Source organism: Phyllobates terribilis, unplaced genomic scaffold (genome assembly GCF_046119375.1).
Source record: "Phyllobates terribilis strain yellow unplaced genomic scaffold, ASM4611937v1 Scaffold_1__5_contigs__length_1240528914, whole genome shotgun sequence".
Taxonomy (NCBI): domain Eukaryota; kingdom Metazoa; phylum Chordata; class Amphibia; order Anura; family Dendrobatidae; genus Phyllobates; species Phyllobates terribilis.
Genome location: NW_027362761.1, coordinates 73,321,113 through 73,340,349, shown reverse-complemented (window position 1 = coordinate 73,340,349; position 19,237 = coordinate 73,321,113). Strand labels below are relative to the sequence as shown.

At 45.1% G+C, this 19,237-nt stretch overlaps 1 pseudogene; it reads left to right on the top strand.

Annotated features, from left to right (window-relative positions):
- Positions 1-5,204: 5,204 nt before the first annotated feature.
- On the top strand, positions 5,205-14,319 carry LOC141269108 (cingulin-like; annotated as a pseudogene).
- Positions 14,320-19,237: the final 4,918 nt, after the last annotated feature.

Here is a 19,237-nt window from a genome sequence, read left to right as displayed (position 1 = left end):
GTCGGCAAGACTGACACAGTTTAGCACTGGAGATTGAGTCATAGTGCTGATTACCACGGTGGAAAGTAAATTTCTGGCTAAGTGGCAAGAGCCATATGAAGTGATCGAAAAACTGAGCGAAGTTAACTATAAGGTCCACCAGCCATGGAGAAGAAAACCCTATCAGGTCTACCTGTTCAAGCCATGGCGTGATAGGGAGTCGGTGGAAGCTCCATGCCTGGTGGCTAATCCTGGAGCCAAAGTCGAGGTGGCAGAGACACTATCAATGGCCCAGAAACAACAGTGCTGAGAACTCCTCCAGCGAAACAGAGATCTGTTTTCAGAGTTGCCGGGATGTACTCAGACCATGGAGCACGAAGTTCTGACGAAACCATATGTGCAGGTAAACTTTAAGCCATATTGAATCCCTGAAGCCCACTGCGACATGATTTTGAAGGACGTGAGAAGAATGTTGAGCATGGGCATCATCGAAGAGCGGCTGGTCCAGTCCCATTGTCCTTGTGCCGAAGCCAAATGGAGAATGGCGGTTTTGTAATGATTATTGTAAGCTGAATGAGGTGTCCAAGATTGATGCGTATCCGATGCCCCAGGTCGATGAGCTCATTGAAAGAATGGGGTCAGCAAGATACATCACCACCCTTAACCTAACGAAAGGGTATTGGCAAATTCCCATGTCCCAAACGGCCAAAGAGAAGACGGCCTTCTCTACACCTGATGGGTATTTTCAATACACCAGGATGCCTTTTGGTCTGCAAGGAGCCCCAGCCACCTTCCAGAGGGCCAGGGCTTAACTAGATGATTTTGTGATCTTCAAGCTGTATTAGGAAAGTCATCTACAGAAGGTCCAGGTGGTACTGAACGCACTGAGGAAGGTGGGGTTTACCATAAACCAGATGAAGTGCGCCATGGGGAATGAGGAGGCCAAATACCTAGGCTATGTCAAGCCACAGGAGAACAAGGTGGAGGCGATCCAAAATTGGCTGTGACTAGTCTCCAAGAAACAGGCTAGGGCATTTCTGGGAATTGTGGGATACTATCAGTGGTTCATCCCAGATTTCACTATGAGAGCCGCATCCCTGACCAACTTCCTTAGAGGCACAAAGTCATCAATGGCCAAGTGGACTTCCGAAGTGGAGATAGATTTTCAGGAGTTGAAGCCTGTGTAAACAGCCAGTCTTGGTCGCATCAGACTTCATGAAGGAGTTCATGGTCCAGACGGACGCTTCAGAAGTCGGGTTGGGAGCCGTGTTGTCACAAGAAATAAATGGGGAGGAACATCCAATCCTTTACCTAAGTAGGAAACTTTCCACCTGTGACAAAAATTATGCCATCTTGGAAAAAGAATGCTTGGCCATCAAATGGGCGATTGACACTTTGAAGTACTACCTGCTGGGCTGAAAGTTCAGGTTAGTTTCAGACCATGCGCCCCTGAGATGGATGAGGGAAAAGGGAAGAATGCCCAGGTGACTAAGTGGTTTCTGGCACTCCAGGACTTCAGCTTCCATGTGAAGCATAGGCCAGGGAAACTTCCCTATCTAGTGACTGAAGGTGCCAAACCCCTCGGCTTTGGGATGAGGGGGTGGGGGTATGTAAGAGGATCACAGGTAATGTGCTGCAGGGGAGATATGTTTCACTAAGGTTATTAGCTTCAGTGATATAAACCTGAAAATTTGCTCCAGCATGTTATGTGTTGAGTGGGGTTAATCAGCCATGACAGTGCCAGGTTTATTGTGAACAGCTAAAAATTTGGGAGGGACGGCTGTTCACCATATCTCCACACTAGGGTGTGGTCCAGGAAGTAAAAGTGAAGCCTCTGGACTTAATGATTGTTCTGTGTGCTCTGAAGGAGAGCTAACCTAAACAGCTGAGCTCTTGCTTAAAAGAACTGTACCTTTATTTCTGAGCGGGCGAACACCGCAGTTATATGAACTGTAATGTATGCTGTTTATTTAGGCCAACAAGACTGAATATGTTTATTTTTGTTTTGGACTGGTTTATGAGGTATGTTGTAATAAACCAGCTGAAGATTTAAACGAAAAGCATTCCTTTGACTACCTCGTTAAGTAGCAGAGCGAGAAAATTTACCACAATGCATAATGAACAGTATAGTAACATAACATTACAATTCATCGAGCAGTCTGGGATTCTTCTACAACTTTCTGAAGGTCCTTTCCCCATATTTTATTAACTCCTTCCCCGGGCGATTTTCTGTTTTTTTTATGTTGTTTTTTCCTCCCCTTATGCTAAGAACCAAAACGTTTTTTATTTTTCCAGCCATATATCCATATGGGGGCTTGTTTTTTGCAGGATGAGTTGTGCTTTCGAATGACACCATTCAGTGCAGTGAAATTGCAATAAAAGTAGAATTCCACAATGATTTTTTTTTTTTAATTTACCATGTTCAATATATGGTAAAATTGACCTGGCAATATGATTACCCAGGTCAGTACGAGTACGCAGATACCAAACATGTATAGTTTATCTTTCATTTAAGTGGGGAAAGAAAATTCTGTTTGTAAAGTTTGTAAAAAAAAATATTTTGCTTTTGTCGCCTTTTTCCCAGACCCGTAACGTTCTCATTTTTCACGATCTGGGGCTGTGTGAGGGCTTATCTGTTGCGCCCTGAGCTGACGTTATGATCGCTGCAACATTGCAAATGCAATAAAAGGCGACCAAAAAAAACTTTATTCTGTCCTTTTGATTTTTTTTTCTCGTTACGCTGTTTACTGATTTATTTTAGTCACTTATATAGCGCCATTAATTTCACAGCGCTTTACAGACATTACCAGCACTGTCCCCATTGGTGCACACAATCTAGACTCCCTATCAGTATGTCTTTGGAGTGTGGGAGGAAACCAGAGAACCCAGAGGAAACCCACGCAAACACGGGGAGAACATGCAAACTCCTTGCAGATGTTGTCCTTGGTTGGATTTAAACCCAGGACCCCAGTACTGCAAGGCTGCAGCACTAACCACTGAGCCATCATGCTACCAATCAAGATTAGGTAATTTTATATTTTGATAGATCGGACAATTCTGAACTTGGCAACACCAAATGTGTTTTTTTTTAATTGTTTTACTTTTAATGGGGTGAAACGGGCGTGATTTGAACTTTTTTTTTTATTTTTTTTTAAATAAAAATTTTTTTTAAATGTATTTAATAGTCCCCTTTGGAAACTTGAAGTTGTGATCGTCCGATCTCTTGTGCTATACAGAGCAGTACTTCAGCTTTGCTATATAAAACAAAAATCAAAATCTGCTATGAATGCCGACTGTCATGACAACCCATTGGCGCCCTGAGGTCACATGACGGGTGCGCCGATAGGTGGGATCAATGACGCTCAGCCTGTCTGCACCTGTTAAATGCTGCGGCTCGTAGAGGAACTTGATGGCTGATAAAAGAGGTTGAATGGTCAGTGCTTTCTTTGGTATTTTGAACCTTGTCCGCTTCTGTAGTTTACAAGCCGTGTATAAAAAATTTACTGAGAAATAAAGATAATATATATATAGCGCCCCGAGGGTTCGGTCGCTACAGAGGTATTGCATCTCAACCAGATGTGCGATATCTCACTTCCAGATAAGGATGGAGTGTGGATCAGGACCCTGACACCTGCATGCATTACACCACATTTCCGGGGGGCAGGGCGACCGATATGCTCCAAATAGAGCACGACAGTCCCTGTCCCTGGCTGGAGTGGGGGGAGGGAACACCGAGGAAGGGGGGACCCTGTAGTGCATAGGAGGGAGAGGGCAGTTCCTGGGAGCACTTAGAAGGAGGTATAAAAGGTGGGCACCATCTTAGTTAGAGAGGAGAGTTGAGTTGAGTTTAGTCAGAGGAGAAGATAGGGAGCAGAGGCTCAGACCGAGCTCTGCTCCGCAGGCAGGCCGGAGAGAGCGGCCGGAGCCTGGAGGAAGGAGAAGGAAGGAAGAGGAGCGGAGGAGGCTCCAGGAACAAGGAACGAAGGGACCCCAGGGGTGTGGACCGGCGAGTCGCCACCACACACCCGAAGCTACCTGCGTAGGGGGGGTCAGGCCAAAGGGGGAGACCGGTCCCCGAAGCTAGTGGAGGCGGGTAACTACCCTCAGCTAGAAACCGGAGGCTGTGACATTTTATGTGGCGCAGCCCCTCGCTACACCCGCTAGGAAGGCACCACATAGGGTCAGGGAAACAGCACCAACGTTCACCTGAGAAGGCCCGAGGCAGCCGGACAGAAGCGAGGTCACTGGTAGGGTATGACAGGCCAGAAAAAGGACACACAAAGGGGGTCCTGTGAAACGCTCCAAAGTTATCTGGGAGTAGGCCGAGCCCCTCACCTGGTGAGCACAGTGCGACGGGGGACGTTATGATCAGCTGGAGTAACGTGGATAAAGAACTGTGAGTAAAAATCCTGGACTGCATTACAGGACTCTGTGTCGTTACTGCTGCTCCCGCACACCATCACCCCCAACATCCGCACTCGCTGCCCTGAGGCTATACTCCTCCCGTGGGGAGTTATACTACCCTCTGCTGCGCCCTCAACACCAGCCTCAGCGGTCTGCCCTGCAGCGGCGGTTCACTCTGACCGCAATCCACGGGTGGCGTAGTCGGACATTCAGCATATAGACTGCCATTTGGGTTGACCACCCTGAGCCACGGGACCGGGTCCCCGCCACGCAAGGACTACAACCCCCAGCATCCACAAAAGGTCCGGTTCCGGGTATCCCCACACACACACGGCCCAGGGGGCGCGTCATATACATAACACGGTGAGTTAAAGGGAACCGGTCTCCAGGTTTCCCCCATATGAGATACGGCCACCACCTTTCAGTCCTCATATACAGCATAATAATATGCTGATATGCTGTGTATATGCCCCAGATCCAGCCTGCAACAAAAGCAAAACACCTTTTATTTTACTCACCTGCGGGGCGGTCCAGTCTGAGGGGCGTCGCTGGTCTTGCTACGGCGCCTCACTTGTTTAGATGCCGTCCACCTTCTGTGCTTCGTGTAGATGACACATGCTATGTCATCCACACAGTGTTCTCCGGCATTGCGCTCCTGTGCAGGCGTACTTCTCTGCCCTGACTGCAGTGCGCATGCGCTGTGGCTCTTTGACTTTTCCCGGTGCATGCGCACTGCTGTACTTTGCTTAGCCCTCAACACGGCAGAGAAGCATGCGTGCGCAGGAGTGCGATGCCGGGGACCCTGTGTGGAAGACATAGGGATGTGTCATCCACACGAAGCACAGAAAGAGGACGGCATCGAAATAAGAAGGGAGGCACCGGACCAAGATCAGCGACTCCCCTCAGACCTGACCGCCCCAAAGGTGAGTATAGTAAAAGGTGTTTCTTTTGTTGCAGACCGGATCAGGGGCATATACACAGCATATTAGTATGCTGTATATCAGGGCTGAAAGGTGGTGGCCGTATCTCATATGGCGCAAACCTGGTGACAGGTCCCCTTTAATTTAATATGTCTAGATTCTTTTTTATATATATTGTAACGCAGCGGCTTGCTGCATTACTAAAATGTCCAGGGGGTGTGTTCTGGCTGACCCCATACCTCCCCTTCAGGTGACTGATTACATGACTGTGACATCATCACAGGTCCTGTGTGCACAGAAGGATATATAAATCCTGGTGGTTTTTGAAACAGTGGAGAGGCAAGAGGCCTGGTCCCTGTGTCTGGGACACCATTAGCCTTGAGAGGCAAGAGGCCTGGTCCCTGTGTCTGGGACATCATTAGCCCTGGAAGGCACGAGGCCCGGAGACCCCTTCTGGGGAGCCTTAGACCACAGCTGTGGCAGAACAGAGCTGATAGAAGCAGCTAAGACCCGGCAAAGGTAAAAACGGTGCTTTATATGAATATTGATGTTGTTACCTTGCTGAAGTCTGTATCTGAAGCCAAGTGGGCATAGCTGCCACTGAAAAGGCTCTAGGATATTACATGTGTAACATTCCTGCGAGCCACCGAGATGGACTATGTTATAAGCAGTTTATGATGTGTAATAAATTGCTGGACTTCATATTACCGGAAAACGTTGCATGTGTGCTTTGATTGACCCGGTGAACACGAAGAATAGCGCTACCTCACAGTTGGTTGGAGAATGCGGGCAACTGCAGCCTGGTTGCAAGGGGTAACGGCACAGGATGATGAATGTGGATGCAAGCATCTTGCTGTGGCTCGGCGGTGCCACAAAGATTAAAGCATCTGGCTGTAACTCGGCGGGGTTACGAAAATTGTCGTCGCACTCAAACCTGGTTTGCTGTGGCTCGGCGGGGCCATGAAGATTAAAGCATCTGGCTGTAACTCGGCGTGGTTACGAAAATTGTTGTCGCACTCAAACCTGGTTTGCTGTGGCTTGGTGGGGCTACAAAAATTTTCCGGGGAGAGCGGTGTGAAGTGTCTAGTGGGAACAGCGTACCGCGATTGCTATGAATGGAGCAGTATCCTCAGACGGAATGGAGAAGTGGTTGGATGACCGGCTGCAGGCGTTCTGCAGCAAAATGGAGTGTCCTGAAGAGGCGCAGGAGCAGATAAAGATGGCTGTGAAGGGAGCAGCAGATGAGTCTGAAGCTATTGAACGATTAAAGTGCCGGTTAAAATCGCAGCAGGAGGCATTTGAGAAACGACAATAGGACTCGCAGCAGGCATTTGAGAAACAACAACAGGACTTGCTGCAGGAACGGCAGGAGCTGTTGGACAGAAGGGCGACAGCGGACCACTCCTTGAGTTCTCCTGTGGCACCGGTGCTGTCCCAGAGTGCCCGGGGAGGCGGTAAGAGATGTTGTGAACTGGGTCCTAAGACTATCGCGTGTTTTTTTTTTTTTTTTAAAAAAACCCTACAGGTGTGGTTGTCCAAAAGGGGGCAGAGTCTCAAAAGAGGGTGGTGCATAGAAGACCAAAGTTGGTTACTGATCGTGTGCTGGTGCCGCCTAAAAATGACAATTCGACCGTTGATAACTGGGTAGCTCCAGTAGAAGGGGTTGACATCAAAGTGGTGGTGACTTGATGGTCCACAACACCAATGGGAGTGACAAAGACCCCACAGCTGATGGTGACACTGCGAAAGTAGAAAGAGAGTTCAGTCAGGAGGAGCTAAACGAGGTGAGAAAGTCCCCCTCTCGTCGTCTAAGGCGCAAGGGCCACAAAAAAGTTGCTCCTGTAGCCTTTGCTGAAAGGGTAAATACAGAAAATACAATGCTGTGTGCCTTTATTCCCAGTGTGGATTCTCCTTTAGAAGCAGAAGAGATCAGGAGGGAAGAGGAGGTGACGTTGCCAGTAGCAACCTCCGGTACAGTATCAGACAACAATGAAGATCAGGTGGAAGAGTTGGATGCAGTTCTGCAGATTCGTTACAAGCAGGATGATCTACTGAGACAGCCCTGAAAGGGGCGTTGAAAGAGGAGGTGGCCAATCATGACCAAGAGCTGGAGCCTATCAGAGTGACATGCAGCAACTAAGGAAAAACATGGAGAACGTGTCCCAGGACCAGCTGAACCTGGAGTCTGAACGGCAGAAAGTAAACCAGGTTATGAGGAACTTGCAGTGAGAACTGGAGGAAAGCAGCGAGGAAATTAACAAATGGAAGGAAATGTTCCAGAAAAATAAAGAGGACCTCCGCAAAACCAAAGAGGAGATTTTTCAGTTGAAGCTTGAGAAAGTGGAGTTTGAAGATGAACTGTATGAGATGAAAAATCGTCTCTCCCTGGTGCTGTCAGAGCTGATGCAGGAGAAGCAAAGGCTGGATGAGGGTCTACACCAGAGGGATAGGGAGCTATCTGCCTTTAAAGGGGCGCTGAAGGATGAAGTTTCTGGACGTGATCAAGACCTAGAACAACTGCGCAAACAATTCAACCGGTAGCTGTGTGAATCCAAGAAGGAGTATGATGAACACATGAGGGAGCTGTAGCAATTCCAAGATCAAGTAAAGTCTCTAATGCAGGAGAAGGAGCGGCTGGAAGACTCTCTGTACCAGCAAGACCGGGAGCTATCCGCCCTGAAAGGGGCATTAAAAGATGAAGTATCTGGTCACGACCGTGAGGCAGAAAGGATGCATGGAAAATTCAGTAGGGAACTGCAGCAAACTAAGAGAGACTATGAGGATCTCCTCAAGGTTAAGGAAAAACTAGAGGAAGATAAGGCGGATGCAGAGCACTTGCGCCAAGTGATTGAGACCATGCTACAGGACACCCGTGATGAGAATGATGATCTCCACAGAAAGATCCTAGGACTGGAAGCTCAGGTGAAGGAGCTGAAGATGTTCTGTGATGATCTCCAGAGGGCAGAGACGTGCCTTAAGGATAGAATCGGCAGGGTGGAAGCTGAGCGGAAAAAGATGGAGGAGTCTATCGGAGAAGGGAGGTATGAAGCAAATGCCTCCTCGAATAATGCGAGCTTGGATGATTCGGTGGATGTAAGAGCCGAAATCAAGGAGCTCAAGGAGACGCTACAAGCCCATTTGAAGCAAGAGAAGCTTGAGAGACTGGCTGTCGAGAGCCGAGTGGGCGCATTGGAGACAGAGAGATCTGAGAGAATTCTGCTGATAAAGGAGCAGTTGAGGTAGGAAGAGCTTCAGAGATGGGTTGCTGAGAGGCGAGTAGCTGAGTTAGAGGAAGAAGTTGTCGAGCTCAAAGGTCGCCTGGCAAAGTACCAATCAGTGAACGAGGCTTCCTTGGAGAAGGAGAAGGGAAAACAAATTGTGCTTAATCATTTAAACCATGAGAAAGTGGACCTGAGGAGAGCTGAGAGAGTGTTAAAAGAAGATAAGTATGGAATGAATGTTGTCAAGATGAGAATTCTTGAGTTCATAGCTGTGAGTCAGCTCAGGGGAAGCATACAGGGTGAAGAAGCTGAAAGTAAGTTGTCCCTGAAACCTGAGCCAGATGATCGTTTGGAAACCACTGGTGAGACAGAAACGTCTCGGTACAAGTGCCTCATAGATGTACCCGAAGATTTGAGAGAAGAATGCACCAGAGGGTCAGTGCATGAAGAGTTTAAGAAGGCCGTGGGAGCCTGTAAGGTGTACTCGACATCAGAAGCTAAACAGCTGGTGGTCCTGTCCACAACCGAAGTCACAGAGAAGAGGGTGGCTATCCCAAGTGACATGCACTGGCGATATGTTCGCACGAAGCGGTTTATCCGGTTGAAGACGGAACAAGCCATTAGACAACTGGAGCTTATGAGAAAAGCTCAAAGTCTGCGTGAAGAGGTCATCCGGGTGCCTCATGCTCTGGTAAGAAAGCTCATTGGGAGAAATGGCCGAACCATGCAAATAATGGTAAAGAAGTCTGGTGTGATAAAAATAAGCAGTCCACGTGATCATCAGGTCTGGATATCGGATGAAGACGGTATGGTGTCATTCTCTGCTGTAGGCACAGAAGAAAATCTTGCATATATATGAATGCTGATGGAGTACCGAGTGACCTACCTGCGAGAGGTAGAACAGTTGAATCTAGCCAGACTGCGAATAGAAAGACAGCGTCGCCTGAGCAGCAGAAGATGGCAGCCGTCTATAAATTGTGAGACCAGACAGAGAAAGGGCCCCCTAAATAATAGAACAGCTACAGCAGAAGTTAGAGACCTTTCAGGATGTCCTGAGGGTAGTGGGCGTGGGTTTAGAAGTAGTGAGACCTTTTGTAAAGCATGCCCTTTTCATAACCTTTTAAGAAAAAATCATTATATATTTGGTGTTTGCTACCTGATACCGAGCATACCCTAAGATCAAAAGATTATACAATAGGAAAGAAAAAAAATTATATATATATTTTTAAATTTGTCTATATCAAGAAAATATCTAATTACTATGAATTAGTGTAAACCACTATTAACCCCAACATGACCGATGATGTATATCTATGTCATCGGCCGTGTCCCTGCCTTTGATGCGGGCTCCGGCCTGAGCCCACATCTTTCTCTGCACTTGATGGCTGATTTAAGATCCTCTACCAGCTGTGGGTGAATCCGAAATCCACCCGCGGCTATTAAGTTAAATGCCACTCTCAATCACTGTCATCTTCATTTAACACAAGCCGGTTCGAAGCGCATCACAAATTCAGCTCATCGATACCCCTGTCATGTGATCATGGGGCGCCAATGGGTTGTCATGACAATCGGCACTGCAGAAGACCTCCGTGCTTGTCATTACGATACTCCTATGAACGCCGGCATGGTCGGCATTCATAGAAGATCGTGATTTTTGCTATACATAGCACAAGCGATTGGACGATCGCTGCTTCAGGTCTCTTAAGGGGACTATTGAATAAAGTAAAAAAAAGTTTTAAAAAAACACAAAAGCTCAGTTGCCCTATTAAAAGTAAAACAATGAAAAAAAATACACATTTGGTATTGCTGCATTCAGAAATGTCCGATCTATCAAAATATAAAGTAAATTAATCCAATCGATAACTAGCGTAATGAGGAAAAAATCAAAACCCCAGAATTACATTTTTATGGTCGTCGCAACATATACAGTGAAGGAAATAATTATTTGATCCGTTGCTGTTTTTGTAAGTTTGCCCACTGACAAAGACATGAACAGTCTATAATTTTATGGTTAGGTTAATTTTAACATTGAGAGATAGAATATCACCCAAAAAATTAAGAAAATTAAGAAAATCACATTGTATAAATTAGATAAATTTATTTTCCTTTAGCAATGAGAAATAAGTATTTGATCCCCTACAAACTATTATGAGTTCTGGCTCCTACCGACCAGTTAGAGGCTCCTAATCAACTCTTTACCTGCATTAAAGACAGCTGTCTTACATAGTCACCTGTATAAAAGATTCCTGTCCACAGACTCAATTAATCAGTCAGACTCTAACCTCTACAACATGGGCAAGACCAAAGAGCTTTCTAAGGATGTCAGGGAAAAGATCATAGACCTGCACAAAGCTGGAATGGGAAAACCATAAGTAACCATAAGTAAGACGTTGGGTGAGAAGGAGACAACCGTTGGTGCAATAGTAAGAAAATGGAAGAAATACAAAATGACTGTCAATCAACATCGATCTGGGGCACAAAATCTCACCTCGTGGGGTATCCTTGATCATGAGGAAGGTGAGAGATCAGCCTAAAACTACACGGGGGGAACTTGTTAATGATCTCAAGGCAGCTGGGACCACAGTCACCAAGAAAACCATTGGTAGCACATTACACCTTAAAGGTTTAAAATCCTGCAGTGCCCGCAAGGTCCCCCTGTTCAAGGAGGCACATGTGCAGGCCCATCTGAAGTTTGCCAATGAACACCTGGATGATTCTGTGAGTTATTGAGAGAAGGTGCTGTGGTCAGATGAGATAAAAATTTAGCTCTTAGGCATTAACTCAACTCGCCGTGTTTGGAGAGTTGAAGAGAAATACTGCCTATGACCCAAAGAACATCGTCCCCACTGTCAAGCATGGAGGTGGAAACATTATGTTTTGGGGGTGCTTCTCTGCTAAGGGCACAGGACTACTTCACCGCATCAGTGGGAGAATGGATGGAGCCATGTACCGTAAAATCCTGAGTGACAACCTCCTTCCCTCCGCCAGGACATTAAAAATGGATCGTGGCTGGGTCTTCCAGCAAGACAATGACCCAAAACATTAAGCCAAGGCATAATTCTAATTATAGACTGTTCATGTCTTTGTCAGTGGGCAAACTTACAAAAATAGCAAGGGATCAAATAATTATTTCCTTAACTGTATCTGCAATAAAAGGCGATCAAAACATCATATCTACTCCAAAATGGTATCAAGAAAAACGTCAGCTCGAGGCTCAAAAAATAAGCCCTCAAACAGCTCCAGATCACAAAAAATGAGAACGTTATGCATTTTGAAATATGGCGACAAATGCTTTTTTATATCTAAATTTCTGAATTATTTTCACCACTTACGGTAAATAAAAAATTAACTATATATGTTTTGGCATCTACGTACTTGTACTGACCTGGGGACTCATATTACAGGTCAGTTTTACCATATAGAGAAATATACATATACAGTTAGGTCCATATATATTTGGACAGAGACAACATTTTTCTAATTTTGGTTCTAGACATTACCACAATGAATTTTAAACAAAACAATTCAGATGCAGTTGAAGTTCAGACTTTCAGCTTTCATTTGAGGGTATCTACATTAAAATTGGATGAAGGCTTTAGGAGTTTCAGCTCCTTAACATGTGCCACCCTGTTTTTAAAGTTACCAAAAGTAATTGGACAATTGACTCCAAGGCTATTTCATGGACAGGTGTGGGCAATCCCTTCGTTATGTCATTCTCAATTAAGCAGATAAAAGGCCTGGAGTTGATTTGAGGTGTGGTGCTTGCATTTGGAAGGTTTTGCTGTGAAGTAAACATGCGGTCAAAGGAGCTCTCCATGCAGGTGAAACAAGCCATCCTTAGACTACGTGCCCACATTGCAGAAATGAAGCAGAAAATTTCTGCTTCAATTCTGCAAGAAAAAACGCATGCGGAATTCCGCACTCGTTTATCACGCGATTTCCACATGCGGAATTGCCTTGCGTTTTTTAATGCATTGCAAAAGGCAATTCCACTTGCGGAAACGCAAAATTAATGAACATGCTGCGGATTTTTGAACGCAGCATAAACGCTGCGGAAAAATCCGCAGCGTGGGCATACAACTTGCGGAATCCCCTTGGGGACCATGGGGTGCGGATTACAAAGCGTTTTACAAGCGTTTCCGCTGCGGAAATTCCGCATCAAAAACGCTTGTAATCCGCAACGTGGGCACGCAGCCTTAAGCTGCAAAAACAGAAAAAACCCATCCGAGAAATTGCTACAATATTAGGAGTGGCAAAATCTACAGTTTGATACATCCTGAGAAAGAAAGAAAGAACTGGTGAACTCATCAATGCAAAAAGACCTGGGCGCCCATGGAACACAACAGTGGTGGATGATCGCAGAATTATCTCCATGGTGAAGAGAAACCCCTTCACAACAGCCAACCAAGTGAACATCACTCTCCGGGAGGTAGGGGTATCAATATCCAAATCTACCATAAAAAGAAGACTGCATGAAAGTAAATACAGAGGGTTCACTGCACGGTACAAGCCACTCATAAGCATCAAGAATAAAAAGGCTAGACTGGACTTTGCTAAAAAACATCTAAAAAAGACAGCACAGTTCTGGAAGAACATTCTTTGGACAGATGAAACCAAGATCAACCTCTACCAGAATGATAGAAAGAGAAAAGTATGGCGAAGGCGTGGTACAGCTCATGATCCAAAGCATACCACATCATCTGTAAAACACGGCGAAGGCAGTGTGATGGCTTGGGCATGCATGGCTGCCAGTGGCACTGGGTCACTAGTGTTTATTGATGATGTGACACAGGGCAGAAGCAGCCAAATGAATTCTGATGTATTCAGAGCCATACTGTGTGCTCAGATCCAGCCAAATGCAGCCAAACTGATTGGTTGTCATTTCATACTACAGATGGACAATGACCCAAAACATAAAGCCAAAGCAACCCAGGAGTTTATTAAAGCAAAGAAGTGGAATATTCTTGAATGGCCAAGTCAGTCACCTGATCTCAACCCAATTGAGCATGCATTTCACTTATTAAAGACTAAACTTCAGACAGAAAGGCCCACAAACAAACAGCACCTAAAAACCACCGCAGTGAAGGCCTGGCAGAGCATCAAAAAGGAGGAAACACAGCGTCTGGTGATGTCCATGAGTTCAAGACTTCAGGCAGTCATTGCCAACAAAGGGTTGTCAACCAAGTACTAGAAATGAACATTTTATTTACAATTATTTAATCTGTCCAATTACTTTTGGTCCCTTTAAAAACAGGGTGGCACAGGTTAAGGAGCTGAAACTCCTAAACCCTTCATCCAATTTTAATGTGGATACCCTCAAATGAAAGCTGAAGGTCTGAACTTCAACTGCATCTGAATTGTTTTGTTTAAAATTCATTGTGGTAATGTCTAGAACCAAAATTAGGAAAATGTTGTCTCTGTCCAAATATATATGGACCTAACTCTATATATCCTACTACTTTTTTTTCATCCACATTGACCAGACAGACATATAGGATAAAAATTGTTATTAATTGCAACTCCACATTTATAGTGTAGCTCATAATATTTAAAATTTGTGATGTTCAATATGTGGGCTGCACGACAAATTCTTTAAAAACACGCATCATACTCCATTTATCGGATGAATAAATGAACATCTAAATGCTCCGCAGCTTCTATGCATTTTTCTACGAAACATGAGGGAGATACTTCTTTTTATGTCATAGGAGTTGAATGGGTCAATAAACCCTATAGAGGAGGTGATCACTGGACAAATCTCCTCAATCGTGAATCGTGGTGGATTTATAAATTAAATACTAGAACACCACTCGGTATGAACATAAGACACGATCTTATTTACCACTATGAATAAGTGCTATTTCCCTACATTGCCTATTTGTTTTTTTATGCATATACAATACAGACCAAAAGTATGGACACACCTTCTCATTTAAAGATTTTTCTGTATTTTCATGACTATGAAAATTGTACATTCACACTGAAGGCATCAAAACTATGAATTAACACATGTGGAATTATATACTTAACAAAAAAGTGTGAAACAACTGAAAATATGTCTTATATTCTAGGTTCTTCAAAGTAGCCACCTTTTGCTTTGATGACTGCTTTGCACACTCTTGGCATTCTCTTGATGAGCTTCTCTTGTATTCGTTTTTATTATTTGATTGGAGGTTTCCGATCATGTGAGTTACCAGGATATGACATAAGATGCCGTCCAACATACTTGTCAGGTATGCAATTATTAAGAACTTCGGTTTGAAACACATTTGCCATTTAATAGTGTTATAGCAGAAGATGGAGTCCCTCAAGTTTAAAGGCCCCATCTATGCTATATAAGTCTGACAGTTATTTTAGGTGAAAACAACAGCTATGAATGTTCCTTCTTGTATCAATAATGTGTTCTTGCAGAAAGATGAAATGACCTTGCTAACTAGATAAGTCTAATTAAATATTTTAAAGCATACAGAAACTAGCTTTTTTCGCTTGTTCAGCTAAACTGTATAATCGAACCATATATGGCAAATCCGTTTCCTGCCTTTAGGGTGTATATTAGCCCTGTGTTTTGTAATAAAGTTTTTAGAGTATGTTTAGACACAAACATCCTGTCCTGTGTCTTCATTCTCTCCGAGCTCGTAATCCAAAGGATAGAAGACCCAAAATTCAGTGACGACAGCTGGCGCCTCGAACAGGGACCTTGAGTTAATCTACCCAAGGGTGCTCGACCGGTCCGAGACGTGGGACGAGTGAAGCTCTCTGTTGGTGATATATACAGCGCTGAGGTAAGAATAACTGTTATATTCTACCTAATTATATCACTGCATAGAAGAGACTCCCTCACCCCCGAGCGGTCGGCTCCCCAGGTAATTCAACAGATTGTTGTCTGGCTCGGGTCCCTTTGAACCAGTAAAATCCCTCAGATAAATTGACAGTCCTGCCTTCTATCCTTTGGAGAATTTAAGAATGAAAGTATGGATCTGATGATTGTGTTGTGGATGTGTCCCGGGATTGATGTTTTTGGTCTGTTTTTCTGGTTGGCGTATAAGTCCTAGAGAGGCTAGTAGTGGAATGGTTCAGAAACCTTTGTGGCCCATTGTCTAAGTGACTGAGGAGTCTCTTCTAGGTGAGGAGAACCGAAAAAAAATGGGGAACCAAAATGCCAAGGAAGGCATTATAGCCAAAGACTTAGTGGTACGCAGAGAAGGGAAACAGGCACTGATTGGAATTGACAAAATATTGTGTAAAGTGGGAATGAATGAGAATGGAGAGATGAATGGAGAGAAATGGAAATTCTTCTTTAACTCCTATCATGGATGGTTGAAAGATAAGGGTCTGTTAGGGACAGTAGATGTATGGATGAATGCATGCGCTTATTTTGAAGGAAAGATTGAAGAATTAGGAGACGGACGCTACAGACTGACAAAAACTGGAATGACAGATTTTCCTCCCTGTCCGCTCCCGACGTCACCCACACCCCAGTACCAGAATTCCCAGGAACCTAAATGTTGGGTTTGCCCCAGATGTGGACAGCAGAATCCCTTGACAGTAGACATCTGTGTGGCATGTGGAGGACCGAGACCCCACCCAGCTAGTCTATTCCCAATGAGGACGGTAGTTGTGCCAGGAGCACCGGGACCAGCAGCAGCAGCAGGGGGGGATGCAGTGGTTCCAGGTCAGGAAGCTCGTACAATGTTAATGTATAGACCATGGAGCCCTTCAGAGCAGTTGGCACTGATCTCCCAGCTGCCAGATCCGTCCCAGTCCCCTATGGGTTTTGCTAGAATGATCACCACCATACAGGATACGTATCATGCCACTAGACTAGATCTGCAGGGGGTAATTAAGGGAAAATTGGCAGATGAAGCCCGCTATGATAGGTTGATAGATGAGACAAAAAAACAGTATGCCAATAGGACCGGACCCGTAGATGCAGAATCTAATGATGCAGCAGCTGGAGTCCTATTCGCAGCAGCGTTGGTAAAAGCATGTCAAGACAGGCAAGCAGAAAAGCAAGTTACACTAGAAGATAGAGTGCAGGGAAAGGAGGAAGATCCTAAGGATTATTTCTATGCACTAAAGAAAACCTGGTCAGAAATGGGGTTCAACCCCGGGAATAAGACTAGTAAGAGGGTATTAGCAAGTGCTTTCATGAATGGACTAAAGAAAGAGATTGCAGAGAAGGTAAAAGCAAGTAGACCGGACTGGAGATCAGTGAAGGCAGAAGATTTAGCTAGAATAGCTCAGGGGGCACAGCATGACATAGCGCAGGCAAAAAGAGCTGCCAGAATACATATAGTAGAGACGACCCCCAGAAACAACAGAGGCAGAGGACAGACTGAAGGAGGAGGACAGAAACTGTGTTACGGATGTAAAAAGCCAGGACATTTTAGAAAGAACTGTAGGACCAACCCGTATCCAAATGCTCAGAGTACGGGTCCTCCAGCCGACCAAACAATGCCCCCATAGGATGAGGGTAGCTTGCACATGAACCCCCTCATCTCCTTACCCCCAACTCCCAGTTGTATAGTGCAGGTGAACCTACCAGGGGGACATGAAATCGATTTCCAAGTAGATACGGGGGCCGACAATTCAGTAATTACGCAAGGTGATTGGCCATATACTGACACTGATTTTTCACATCATGTCATTGCCACCCCCTTCAATTCCCCATCTGTCCTGCTTCCTGTCACTAAAAGAATTCCCCCGCAAATTCAAGGAGCTACTGTACATAGCCAGCTCATGGTATCGCCCCGAGGCCAATGTAACCTTTTGGGAAATGATGTGTTGTCCCAATTACAAGCACATATTGAGTATCATCCCGATGGCACTGTCACCATGACCCCAGGTTTAAAACCAAGTACCCTTTGCAAAATTATGTCACTAGATATTGCCAGCATAGAAGAGACAAATGAGTTTCCCCTGATATTGGAGCAGGCTGTACCACATGATTTTTGGGACTCAGACAAAACAGATGTTGGTAGGTTAAGAGTTCAACCAGTGATGGTGAAATTAAAACCAGGAGCAATCTTGCCTCAACAGAGGCAGTATCCCCTTAGCTCGGCTCAGGAGAATGCCATAGCCCAGCAAGTCCAAAAATTACTACACAGAGGAGTCCTAGTCAAAACCCAGTCCCCTTGCAACACTCCCCTGTTCCCAGTAAAGAAAAAGAGCGTGCCAGGACAACCAGCCGCATATAGAATGGTCCATGACCTCCGGTTGGTTAACAAAGCCACAGAACTTCTAACACCAGTTGTGCCCAACCCGCATACTCTTCTGTCACAGATACCTTCTAACTCTCTTTGTTTTTCAGTGGTCGATTTGGCAAATGCATTTTTCAGTGTACCATTACATCCTGACTGCCAGTACTTGTTTGCTTTCACATTCCAGGGTAGTCAATATACATGGACAGTGTTGCCACAGGGTGCCCAGAATTCACCCACAATGTACACTGCAAGTCTGCAGGAAATACTGGAGGGATGGTCTGAACCACATATCGTTGTTTTGCAATATGTCGATGACCTGCTCATTTGTGCCCCCTCCAGGAAACAATGTCATAGTGCAACTATATCGCTTATGTTGTTTCTCTATCGCGCTGGCTGCAAGGCATCGAAAGATAAGCTTCAGTTTTGTAAATCTTCAGTCACCTTTTTGGGACATTGCATTACACCAGGAGCTCGTCATTTGACAAATGCACGTAAACAAGCAGTACAGGCATTCACCGTCCCCATTAATGTTGCAGCCCTCAGAACTTTTCTTGGACTTGTTTCCTATTGCAGACAGTGGATTCATGCCGTCTCTGTTTTAATGCAGCCCCTCTATGACTGTCTTACTCCAACACCTTTTGTACTAACATCAGAGGCAATAGACTGTTTTTATTCTCTCAAGAACCGTATTTTGGCTGCTCCAGCTTTGGGTACCCCTAATTATGAGCTCCCATTTACTCTGTACCTTCATGAACAAGCTGGACATACAGCAGGAGTTTTAACTCAAACACATGGTGATAATCCGAGACCTGTTGCCTATTTTAGTGGCAGATTAGACGCGGTAGCCAGAGGTGCACCATCCTGTGTACATGCTCTGCATGCTGTTGGACTATTACTCCATAAATCCGCAGACATTGTTCTTGACCACCCGCTCACCGTTCTAACACCTCATGATGTCTACACTATATTGAACCAAGTTTCCAACCGCTCACCTCTCAGCAGCACGTCATCTTAGGTTACAATGTGCACTGTTAATGCCTCCCAATGTTTCTTTACAGAGGTGTACTACCCTGAATCCAGCAACTTTGTTACCTCTCTCGGATCTAAAGGAGGAGTCAGGTACTGTGCTTTATAAGGAAGATCCAAGAGAGGAAGTTCCTCATGACTGTGTACAAATGATGGCACAAGAAACGGCAGGTTTACCTACTGTATTTGAACATCAATTACAAAATGCAGATTTTGAATTTTTTGTAGATGGATCCCGTCATCAGGACGATTCAGGTACCTTCCATACTGGATATGCAGTTGTCTCCCTCAATGCAGTAATCAAGGCAGAACCAATGCTCCCACACCAATCGGCTCAAGAAGCTGAACTTAGGGCCCTAACCGAGGCCTGTAAACTAGCGGAAGGTAGTATTGTTAACATTTACTCAGATTCTAGGTACGCATTCGGTATATCGCATGATTTTGGTCCCATATGGAAGTCAAGAGGTTTCCTGACGGCAGCAGG